Raw genomic sequence first — 12,361 nt, 5'->3', positions numbered from 1 at the left:
GGTGATATTTTAAATGTTGAAATAAAAATTACACAATCCAAAATAATAATAATAATAATGCGATGATAATATATTGGGAAAAATCATAGAATGTTTCCAAAACTAGGATTTGAAAGTGAGATACTATAGAAGTGCACAATTTTTCACATTTCATAGGGGCAGTTATGACACTGTTTCATTTATGAAGCTGACAGATTAGGAAATAGACTTTTAAATTTGTTATTTAAAGATGGATGGCAACTATAGACTAACTTCTGCTTCAAGAAAAGAAGGAGAATCAGAGACAAGATTTTACCTCCTGCTTGAATCAATTAGAAAACTGACTAGATTTTCAGGACCATAGATGTAAGGCAGTTAAGAGCAGTGATCTTTGAGACAGAGAAAAACATGAGTTTCACATTGGTCACATGCACTGCTAAGAATTGGTCTAGGCTGCTATATAGGAAGGAAAAGGAAGGGAACCCAGGATGAGCTCTATGGTCTCTCTGAGCTAAGAAAACAAAGATGGGAGTACAAGAAGGCCAACATAGCTACTTTTAAAAGAAAGGTGCCAAAGATGAGACAGTCACACAAAGAAAAAACCCAAGAAATCTTATAGAAAGATACCTTATACCTCCTTATACTTAAATGAGAGCTAGATGCAGACACCTCCTCCAGTCATGGGCTGAGTATTTATCAGTTGTGGGTATAAAAATGAAGACTGAGAAAAGGACAAGAAATGTTTATCAAAAATAAACTCTGGAAGGATGTGAGGGCAATCTAGCTGCAACATCTGTCATCCTATTGGTCGTCATGGTTGACTCAGGTGATATGGCTGGCTAGGTGGGTGTCCCCTTCCTCCCTCACCACTTTATGTGCTTCCTCCCCCAAAGCCTTGCCCTCCATCAAAGAGGAAGGACTTCTCTCGAGCAACTGTGCTCCCCTGTTAGAATCTTCAACCAAAAATAAACACAAAGCTCTCAAAAATAATCCCTAGTGGTCATAAAATGATAGGAAGAGTTCCTGTTCTTAACAGTGGAAGCAAATCTGGGTGTGACCCCAATACAAACCAAAAAAAAAAAAAAAAACTTGCTATTACTAATAGTCAATGATAAACATAAAACCTTAAAAAGAAGACAAAGGAATAAAATGTACTATATAGGTGCCAAAGCACATAAGAAGAAAAGAACATCCACAAACTTTTTATAAATACCTTAAGCAAGAAAACAGTGGAACAAGATGTTTACACTGGAAAAACTATCAAGACTGGCTTCTATTCAGAACAAAAATGTATTTTTTTAAAAAGATATTTTTAGGGCCCGGTGAGATAGCACAGCGGCGTTTGCCTTGCAAGCAGCCAATCCAGGACCAAAGGTGGCTGGTTCGAATCCCGGTGTCCCATATGGTCCCCCGTGCCTGCCAGGAGCTATTTCTGAGCAGACAGCCAGGAGTAACCCCTGAGCACTGCCGAGTGTGGCCCAAAAACTAAAAAGGTATTTTTAGCCATCCAAATTCGAACAAAGTCACCCATCTATAGGAATCTGCAAAATCAAGTCATCAGGGTGTCATATGAGCCCATCCTGGAGCAACTCGATGCCAAGTGGTATTAGGGTCTTCCCATGTACAAGTTGATTCCTGGAGTTGATGCATGAAATTGTGCCAGATCCAAGAAAGGGATCCAAGGTTCAGGATTGGATGGTAGATGTCTGATCAACTGAGGCCTATGTCAAGTCACTACGACAAATGTTCAAGGTAAAGGGTGCCTGTGTGCACTATACAATTTATGAGTTCCTATCTGTATTAGATTGAACTTTTTTCTATACATAAGATTTTCTCATTTTAATGTGCCTATGCAAAAAGGAACAATGCCACATACTACTTGTGCATTTGGAAGTAAAAATAGCAAGCTAAATCATCCCTAACCTGGTTCTAACATGAACTCAGATCCCAAAAGAAACTTATCTACTAGAATTTCCTACTAAGCAGATCCAAAAAAGAGGTGGGGAAAGCTACCTCTACATAAGTAACTAGAAAATAAAAATTATAACTATTAAGGAAATACATCTAAAGAAATATACAAAGGAAATATATATATCCTCTTTAAGTCTTTTGAAATAGTCTGGGGGAGCAATAAAATCCAGAGCACAGTTTCAACCTGTGACATGGTCTTGTGTAGTATGAAAAATAATTAGCAGAAGTCAGGGATCAGGTAGTGTCCTCTACCTGGGAGTCTCTCAAGTGCTGAATCCAGTGGCAAGCAACAGTTCACAGTGAAGGGAGGTGAGCGAAAAGAGGCCACATAGAGTGAATCAGCAGGAGCAGTGGTGGCCACTTCTTCCAGGGCCGAAGCAAGGTGAGCTTTCACTTTGGGCAACTGGTTGATGTCCCAATTTTTTTTTTGTTGTTGTTCCTCTATCCCCCTCCTTTTTTTTTTTTTTTTTTGCCTATTGAGGTGAATCAGTTGCATATTTCTTTTGTGATTCCATTCTTGGTTTGTTTTTGGTTTTGTTTTGTTTTGTTTTGTTTTGAATTATTAACTGTAACTCCAAATTCTTTTAGTGTTTGCTTTAAGATGGAAATATCTTTTTTTTTTCATTTTATTTTTGGACTCTTGGGGTAGATTCCAAGTAAAGTGACTTAGTCAAATGGGGGTAAGAAACACCCATGACGAAGGGAAGCTTTAATAAGATGAGGATCTGGTGCTGAAAGGTGGTAAAGTGAGACCCTGTTAGTAAACAGCATTGTAAACCATAGTGCAATATATATATTTATATATAAATGCAATATATATAAGTGCAATGCATATACATATATATAAAGTGCCTCTTGTAGAAGCAGATTGGTGGTAGGCAAAGGGGGGGGACATTGATGAAGGGAAGAGTGGACATTGTCAAAGGGATTTGTGTTGTAACACTGTATCCTAAAACCCAATTATGAATACCTTTGTCATTTCACTATGACTGTAAAAAATAAAAAAATACAGGCACTCTAATTCTATAATCTTGATTTCAATTTGATGAGACCACAAGAAAAAAGCAAATAATAATAATAATAATAATAAAAACATAAAATCTGTGTCTAGACTCCTGGCCTGTGGGAATTGTGATAACAGCAGAATTATATTTCTTTCAATTTAGTGGCTTGTGTGAAGATCTAGATTTCCATCTCTTAAAAGTTTCTTTCAACCTGAAGTGCTTCCTTTAATATGTTTTGTTAGATAGGATTGTTGGTGATGAATCCCTGTGATAAAATTGAAGGATCCAACGTATTTTAAACTTGCTTTCGGAGAAGGTTTCCCTGCCTCACCACTTAAAGGTGAGATGAAATCAGAAGACACACTGTGACCTTCTGGCTTTGACATAGGATTGGTGTAAAAACCAGGATCTCATATTACAGAAGCCTGACTGCAACACCATGATTTAGGAGAACTTTTCCTGGGAACATGAAGGAAGACTTGAGGGTTGGACAATTAGTATACCCAGAGCCTATAGTTGGTCTTATGACAGGATGCTTCATGGTAAGAGACCAAGAATATTTCTTTTCTAATTTTCCCAATGTTTGCTGCACCTATGGAAAAAAAATACTGCCACCTCACCCTTTTCTTTTAATTTAATTTTTATTTTCTAGATAGGGGCTCCTACCTCTTTCATAGAACCATGGAGCATGAATTACTTTGTTTTAGCTCATATTTCTTTATTTTTCTATAAAATAGAGAAGAAAAATAAGATGATAGGGACCAGGGGCCAAGTGGTCTCAGGTGAATTGGTGGAGATTTAGAAAAAGGACAGAACTAAATACCAGAGCCAAAGTCAACAATAAGAATCAAGATACCCAGGGCCGGTGAGGTGGCGCTAGAGGTAAGGTGTCTGCCTTGCAAGCGCTAGCCAAGGAAGGACCACAGTTCGATCCCCTGGTGTCCCATATGGTCCCCCCAAGCCAGGGGCAATTTCTGAGCACTTAGCCAGGAGTAACCCCTGAGCATCAAACGGGTGTGGCCCGAAAAAAAAAAAAAAGAATCAAGATACCCAAACTATTACAATCTCAACTTAAAATGTGCCTGTTACATGGCAGGCCAGGGGCTAAGGGCATAGGGTATAGGATGCATGCTAGAAACTTTGGTGGAGGGAGGTCAACACTGGTAGTGGGAATGGCCCTAATTCACTGTCACCGTATGCCTGAAATCCAACTATGAAGGACTTTGTAATTCACAATGATTTCAATAAAAATTTTCAAAAATCAGCACAGAACAAAAACCTCAAGAAGATAGATTTAAGCCTGACCCTATCTATAATCATATTAATAGCAAAAGGTTTCAAGAGTACAGTATATCTGAAAAAAAATCAAAAGTGTATCCTAGAAATTGATAGTAAGTGAATCAATTCCATTGGTTTTCAGAACCATATCATCTATATTTTGGAAATATATGTCATACAATGGTGATTCATTTAGAACATATTCTGCTTTCTGAAGCAGGGTGTGTCACCTATAATTTGATGCCCCAGTTGCACTTTCAAAAGATGATTTCTTTACTCTCTCTAGCCTGCAGATTCTGCATAATATGTGATACTAGTATATTCCAGTGTCCCATACCCACTGCAGCATCTTCACTTTGTTCTTCTGTGGGTTCTGTGGTCACTAGGATATTATGTGGGCTCATATGTTGGTGAATGAAATACTAAGCCCTGCAGAAACAGTAGATGCTATTCTAAAGTTAGGGAAGACACAGCCAGGTCTGAATTGTATCTACAGTGTCCTTGACTGTTTTAGTTGCATATACAATATCCCTGACACCATCTTACCCATATCAGTACTATATGGTACCCATAAAGTACCATCTTCATAATTCTCATTGGATTGGGTCCCCATGATTTTCTTTGACTTATAATATTAACTATGCTCCCGCTTGATTCTGAACAAGGACCACCACTTAATTTCTTATATTTCTAGTTTTTATCATCTTCATACCTAAAAGAGAAGTTCACCATACTACAGTGTCTCCTACTGTCAGCCCTGACCTATAGAGGAGTCACCACTGAGCTTCTTCATGATACTTGGTTCCCTTTCTTTAGCATGTTTCTTATCACTTTAGTTATTGAATATTCTTCATCCAGGCCCTCTAAATATAGCCCTTGAGCAATTTTTGCACACTTAGATTTCCTTTCTAGCACAGCCACTTCTTTCAGTCTCTGGAGCTTGCCTTTTACTGTCTGAACACAGCACTTATGACATTGCTTCTTAACAAGAATAACTACTTTTTCCAGCTTTTGAGGACAATCCTAACAACCTTTTAGCATCATTTCTAGAATCATTGCAAAATATATATATATATATTAAATTCTGTGTGAGAGAGCAAAGCAATATTTATGACTTCATTATGCAACTTTAAACCCTTTCTTTATTTAGAACCAGAACTTCCCCTATATACTCTCCCAGCTTCTGTCAATTGGTACTAAGCTCCCATCACTCTTTTAAGGATAGTGCCTTTCCCTTTCAACAGACCTGATACTTCTGCTTATGCTATGTTCCAACCTTTTTTTGGCATAATAGTACTATCTTTAAGTAAGTGGAAATAAGGAATTTTTAACAAAGAGACATGTATTATTTCAATCATTCTAATAGATTCTAAAGTACCTATTTATTAATCCATATATCCTCATTGAATGTCTTAGGTTTCCACTCCATCTACTCAACACTTGACCTTGGAACAGTTAAGACAAAATTGAGAATTCAGATACCTTTGGAACATTGATACTATTATAATTAAGCTATGGACCTAATTCCCAGATTTTTTTCTGTCTTCTGTCTGTAGCTTTTACATTTAACCTTTAATTGGTGATTAATCTCCATTAGCATTCATTTTTTTTCAAGTACATTGATTGCCTTGCCTACGATCATTCAATTAAATGTTCCTTTTTTAAAATTGCTATATCCTTTTGACATAGCAGATGCCTGACATAGAACCTGGAAAATGCACTCACTTCTACTAATACTATAATTCCATCTCACCCCAAAGTTTTGATGATTATATTATCAGAGCACACCAAGAACAATTTATGCCCTCACTCAGTCATCAGTGATGGTACTCTCATTGCCAATTGGCTGGAGTTTGATCCATGTCGGTTTGGTGACTAGATGGTTCATAAGATATGTGGTAGTTTTGACAAATGAATAAATGAGTGAACAGTTAGTGGACCTGAAAAATAGCTAAAAACCACTAACACTTCCTAATCGATCCTTATTTAAGGAATTTTTTTCTTTAATCAGTATGACACATCAACTATGATAGAAAAATCAATTCTTAAATGCTTCTGAATTCTCAGTAAAAATATCTCAGCTAAATCACAATTGAAATTAACAATCATTAACCAGGTATAATATAACTATAAAACATAAATCTAAATTATAAAAACTGTACATTTGATCAGAGTGGCCAAAAGAGACCCTCTTTTCTCAGACCTTTGGTTTCCTTACCCTGGGCTCTTTACTGGAACCCAGTAGACTATAGGGATTACTGTCACCTGAAACACAGCTCTCTTATGGAAATGTTGAGGGGTGAATTTTGGTGTGATTATCAACCAAAGGCTAGGTAAGCAAAATGAAAAGGGAGAATTTCATAACTTCTGAAATCTTTGCGTTGTTTTAAGATCACTTCAGAATTTCAGGGCCTTTCTATTCCTCCAAATTATTTATACAATTCCAAGAGAAGCTAGAATATATCCTGTTATTAGGAAATCTTACATTCACAGAGACTGGTGCCCTTAATTCATTCAGCCTCCATCATGGAAACCATCTTGCAAGTATGAACAGAGAAAGTCCCATTAGATATTCAACCATCTCACATAAGTCTTAGAGACCCTAAGGACCACTTCCAGATTATACTTAGTCAACCAATTGGACTGAATAGTTCCATATTTACACCCATCAGTAATAGGGTTCACTAGAGATACACCCAGAGTGCTTGAGTTTTACACAAAATCCTCAACTATAAGACATATTCTCTAGCCCTTTGTATTATCTCTCTAGAATAATCCTCACTCATCTTTTTTTTGTTTGTTTGGTTTTGGTTTTTTTTTTTTTTTTTTTTTGGTTTTTGGGCCACACCCGGCGGTGCTCAGGGGTTACTCCTGGCTGTCTGCTCAGAAATAGCTCCTGGCAGGCACAGGGGACCATATGGGACACCGGGATTCGAACCAACCACCTTAGGTCCTGGATCGGCTGTTTGCAAGGCAAACACCGCTGTGCTATCTCTCCGGGCCCTGTTTGGTTTTGTTTTTGGATCACACCCGGCAGCGCTCAGGGGTTACTCCTGGCTCTATGCTCAGAAATCTCTCCTGGAGGCCGGGGGGGGTTGGGGGGGCATATGGGATGCCAGGATTTGAACCACCATCCTTCTGTGTCTAAGGCAAACACCCTTCTGCTGTGTTATCTCTTTGGCCACTGAGTCCTCACTCATCTATCAGTGACTACTGATTTCAGCGACTACTTCAAAAGTCTAATACAGTTGTTAAATATCAGGTTTTTAGCCTATGATTATTACAGGCTTTGCAGCTAAAAATACATTCTCCATCTAGAGCCCTGCTGTGTCCTGTGTCAATTTACTCTATCACTATCTCTTCAGGGGAGATGTTCCATGAGGATCACAAAAAGATAATGGCATAATGTTAGAGACTCAGATACTTTTATTTGTCATAGTTCAGCTTTCTGTTGACCTTAGGGTTCTTGAAAGTTAGAAGATATGCAGTTGCTCTTGCATAGTATGGATCTAAACTGCATGGGGTCTAGTTCTACACAAGCTTGTTTCCAATAAATACATTTAAATTTATTTTATTTATAATTTTATGAATATTTTCCTTAAGTTTACCCTAAGAATAAAGACTATAAACAATGCAAGATATTTGCTAATTCACCCTTTATGGTATTGGTCCACAGCAGGCTATGTTTTGACTAAGATTTTTGTTTGTAGGCATAGGGTTGGTGCTCCTAATATTCACATTGTTCAGTGCTCACTTGCATTTTAACAGTCTCCTAGTGGATATGACGAATAAGCACCTTTTTTAGTAGTGACTTAAAATGCTTTATTTCATTTGTTTGTTCCTTTGTTGGGTCATACCTGGCAGCACTCAGAGGTTACTCCTGACTCTGCGCTCAGAAATTACTCTTGGTGCGCTCAGGGGACCATATGGGTTGCCAAGGGATAGAACTCATGTCCGCCATGTACAAAGTAAATGCCCTACCAGCTGTGCTATTGCTCCAGCCCATTAGTGCATCACTTTTTAAAATAGAAATCTGTAATTATAAATGTAAGGAACCTACCATCTTCCCAGCAAAAAAAAATAAAATAAAATAATAATAATAATATAGCTCCTCTACCAAACTTTGAAAGAAAATAATGGCTGCACAGTCTTCCCAGAGAGTCTGGTCTGGACTTATACCTCTGTGGCATGAGTGCAGATTCCCCTTTCTGTGTGAAGCCACAGCAGCCCAGTGCCACATCCTATATCCTACAACAGAAAAGTCTCAGCTCTACAACTTATCAAACTGCCAAGCCACCAAATTTCTTTTCTTGTCTCTAAATTCTGATCCCTGGCCACTTATGACACCTCAAAATTTCATAGTAGCACACATCCTCATTTGAAAGGCCCAGAGTAGGGTTTGACAGAAGAGCTCAGAGATGTGCAAGACCAGGCACCTTTTATCAGCACCAAAGCTGCACTGAGGCACTGAGGCATCATGCAGTGATGGTATTTATGAGATTATGTCATTTGAAACTCACAGTTAAAAAATAGAACTTTTGTTATGATATTGAAGATCATTCTTCCTTTTTATAAAAGAACTTCTAATTTCACTGGTAAGAACAAGAAGAAGCTTAAGCCTCAATGGAAACAATAACTAGGATACAAAGGCTACCTATGGAATTGGAGAAACTATTCACCCAATATTCATCTGATAATGGGTATACATCTAAGATATATAAGGTACTGACAGAACTGAACAAGAAAAAAATCTAACCGCATCAAAAATGGGAAGAATAAATAAAGAGACATTTTCTCAAAGAAGAAATACAGATGGTCAAAATACATATAAAAAAGAAGCCTTCACATCACTAGTCATCACGCAGATGCAAATCAAAACAACAATGAGGCATCATCTCACACCACAGAGAATGACACATATCACAAAGAACAAGAACAACTGGTGTGGGTATGAATAGTTGAAAAGGGACTTTCTTTCTGTTGGTGGGAATGCCATCTAGACCAACCCTTCTGAAAATAATATGAATATTCCTTTAAAAACTAGAAATAAAGATTTCTTATGATTCAGAAATACCACTTCTAGGGATATAACCTAGGAATACAAAAACACGGCCCGGCGAGATAGCACAGCGGCGTTTGCCTTGCAAGCAGCCGATCCAGGACCAAAGGTGGTTGGTTCGAATCCCGGTGTCCCATATGGTCCCTTGTGCCTGCCAGGAGGTATTTCTGAGCAGACAGCCAGGAGTAACCCCTGAGCACTGCCGGGTGTGGCCCAAAAACCAAAAAAAAAAAAAAAAGGAATACAAAAACACAATACAAAAATTACCTCTGCACTTCTATGTTCATCAGCACTATTTACAATAGCCAGAATCTGGAATCAACCCAAATGCTTGACAAGAGATGAGTGGCTATAATATATCTACACAGTGATATATATAGCAGCCATTAAAAAAATGAAGTCATGAATTTTTGCTTATACATGGATGGACATGAAGAGTCAAAGGGAGAGGGATAAACATGAAATAATATCCCTCATCACTGGGGTATAATAAAAATAAAAAACTATTTGGGATGATATCCAGAGACAATAGAGATAAAAATCAGGAGGACCATTCCATGGTAGGCAGCTTGCCACAAGAGTGGAGAGTGCAGTTAGAGTAGAGAAAGTCTACTATGGAAAGGACATTCATGGCACCTCTTCATTTGCAGTAGAACAAACCACAATGTCACAAAAGAAAAAAGACAGGAGAGAGAGAAGTAAAATGCCTGCCTCGGAGTCAGGTGGGAGAAGGTGGGTGGGAGGGAAGAGGGCATCAGGGAGGATGAGAGCAAAACTATTGACATTGTATGTCTATAACTCAATCGATAACAACTTTATCTTTAAAAAATTTGTATTATTAACAACCTTACAACCATGGTGTTTAAATAAAGAAAAAAACACATGGGGCTTAAGTCTACAAAACTGTTGACTATTTACATAAATAGAACAGCTGAACAAGCTATGAAAAGCCCAGATAAACTATTAAAGGCCATTTATTGTAGAAAGAAAGTTCATCGTCCTTTTCCACAACCTTGCAACAGGAAAAAAAAAAACTGTCTTCAAGAAGTGGAGACTGTGACTTGGCAAATAAAGAAAATAAACTGATTTGTACAGTCCATCTATCTGAAAAATATGCCCTGATTTAGTTAATGTCAATAATTCTGGTTCTTCACAGACAGACACTCCATCATTGAAATATAATAGTTCTTTTCCTAAAGTTTCTCAGCACCACGAAACAATGGCACAAGTTTCACTCAGCAGGAATCTGAAGAGGAAAAAAAAAGAAATTTGAGATTGAGATTCACTGTAGCTTTAACTTTCTGGAGAAAGAGAAGGATAAGTGAACTTGTAGCTTATTTGGTGAGACTAAAAGACCTTGGCATTCTGGTAGATTACCTTCCTGAGCTTATTAATAGCTTACAAGAAGAAAAACAGTACATTTTACTTGGTTGCAATGTTATGTGTTGCCTGCAGCAAAGTCACTACTTAAAAGCAAATTTGAAGAACATAATATTTTATATAATATATAATGTACATATGTAATATAATATTTAATGGTTTTAAACTGACTTCAGGAAGACATAAAAAGAACTATAATCTAAAACAAAAATTATAAAGGATGATAGTATTCAGATATAAAAATAACAACTAAGTGGATTATGGGAACAAAAAAACCGTTTTTACTTTGATTCCAGAACATACTGGTAATGTAGCTAAGATTGTAGATGCTCATTTAATATAGTTGCCTTTATAAAATTCCTTTGCCAAAGACTATTTATTTCTTTTTTAAAATGTTCCTGAACCTTATAAAAAATTTTTTAAAATAGTTTCATCTGAGAACTGTGAATTATTGAAGAAATAAAAGCATTCTTTTATTTAAGAAGTTACATAATTAAACCACAATAAAACCACAATAATCTACTTCATATTAAAGTGAAATGACATGGAAAAACTCCTAGAAACAATAAGCCAATACATTAAAGTGGCCGGCTACATAGTCAATACACAAAGACAGTTGCATTCCTCTATACAAATAACGACTCAGAAAAGCAAGAGATCAAAGAGTCTATCCCATTTAAAATAGGGTCTAAAACTATCAAATACCTATGAATCAACCTAATAAGAGATGTGACCCATACCAAGAAAATTTCAAAACACTTCAGAAAAAATTGAAGATGTAAGGAAATTCCATATTCATGGATTGGAGGAATAAATGTCATTAAAATGACCATCTTGCCTAAACTACCATATGAATTCAATTCAATTCAATTGCTATTCAAATTCAAACAACATTCTTCAAAGACTTGAACAATCAATTATAAAGTTTGTATGGAACCATAAAAGACGTTGGGTAGCAGAAAGAAAGGAAGGAAGGAAGGAAGGAAGGAAGGAAGGAAGGAAGGAAGGAAGGAAGGAAGGAAGGAAGGAAGGAAGGAAGGAAGGAAGGAAGGAAGGAAGGAAGGAAGGAAGGAAGGAAGGAAGGAAGGAAGGAAGGAAGGAAGGAAGGAAGGAAGGAAGGAAGGAAAGAAGAGAGAGAGAGAGAAAGAAAGAAAGAAAGAAAGAAAGAAAGAAAGAAAGAAAGAAAGAAAGAAAGAAAGAAAGAAAGAAAGAAAGAAAGAAAGAAAGAAAGAAAAGAAAGAAAGAAAGAAAGAAAGAGAGAGAGAAAGAAAGAAAGAAAGAGAAAGAAAGAAAGAAAGAAAGAAAGAAAGAAAGAAAGAAAGAAAGAAAGAAAGAAAGAAAGAAAGAAAGAAAGAAAGAAAGAAAGAAAGAAAGAAAGAAAGAAAAGAAAGAAAGAAGAAAGAAAGAAAAGAAAGAAAGAAAGAAAGAAAAAGAAAGAAAGAAAGAAAGAAAGAAAGAAAGAAAGAAAGAAAGAAAGAAAGAAAGAAAGAAAGAAAGAAAGAAAAAGGAAGGAAAGAAGAAAAGAAAGAAAGGAAAAAGAAAAGAAAGAAAGAAAGAAAGAAAGAAAGAAAGAAAGAAAGAAAGAAAGAAAGAAAGAAAGAAAGAAAGAAAGAAAGAAAGAAAGAAAGAAAGAAAGAAAGAAAGAAAGAAAGAAAGAAAGAAAGAAAGAAAGAAAGAAAGAAAGAAAGAA

The 12,361-nt window shown here is 36.7% G+C and overlaps 1 pseudogene; it reads left to right on the top strand.

The window, feature by feature from the left end:
• Nucleotides 1-11,014, top strand: part of LOC126014236 (KATNB1-like protein 1) — a 36,729-nt pseudogene extending 25,715 nt beyond the window's left edge.
• Nucleotides 11,015-12,361: the final 1,347 nt, after the last annotated feature.

The sequence above is a fragment of the Suncus etruscus genome, chromosome 7 (genome assembly GCF_024139225.1).
Source record: "Suncus etruscus isolate mSunEtr1 chromosome 7, mSunEtr1.pri.cur, whole genome shotgun sequence".
NCBI lineage: Eukaryota > Metazoa > Chordata > Mammalia > Eulipotyphla > Soricidae > Suncus > Suncus etruscus.
The sequence above is the reverse complement of the archived record's forward strand: the minus strand, read 5'-3'. Positions and strand labels throughout refer to the sequence as shown.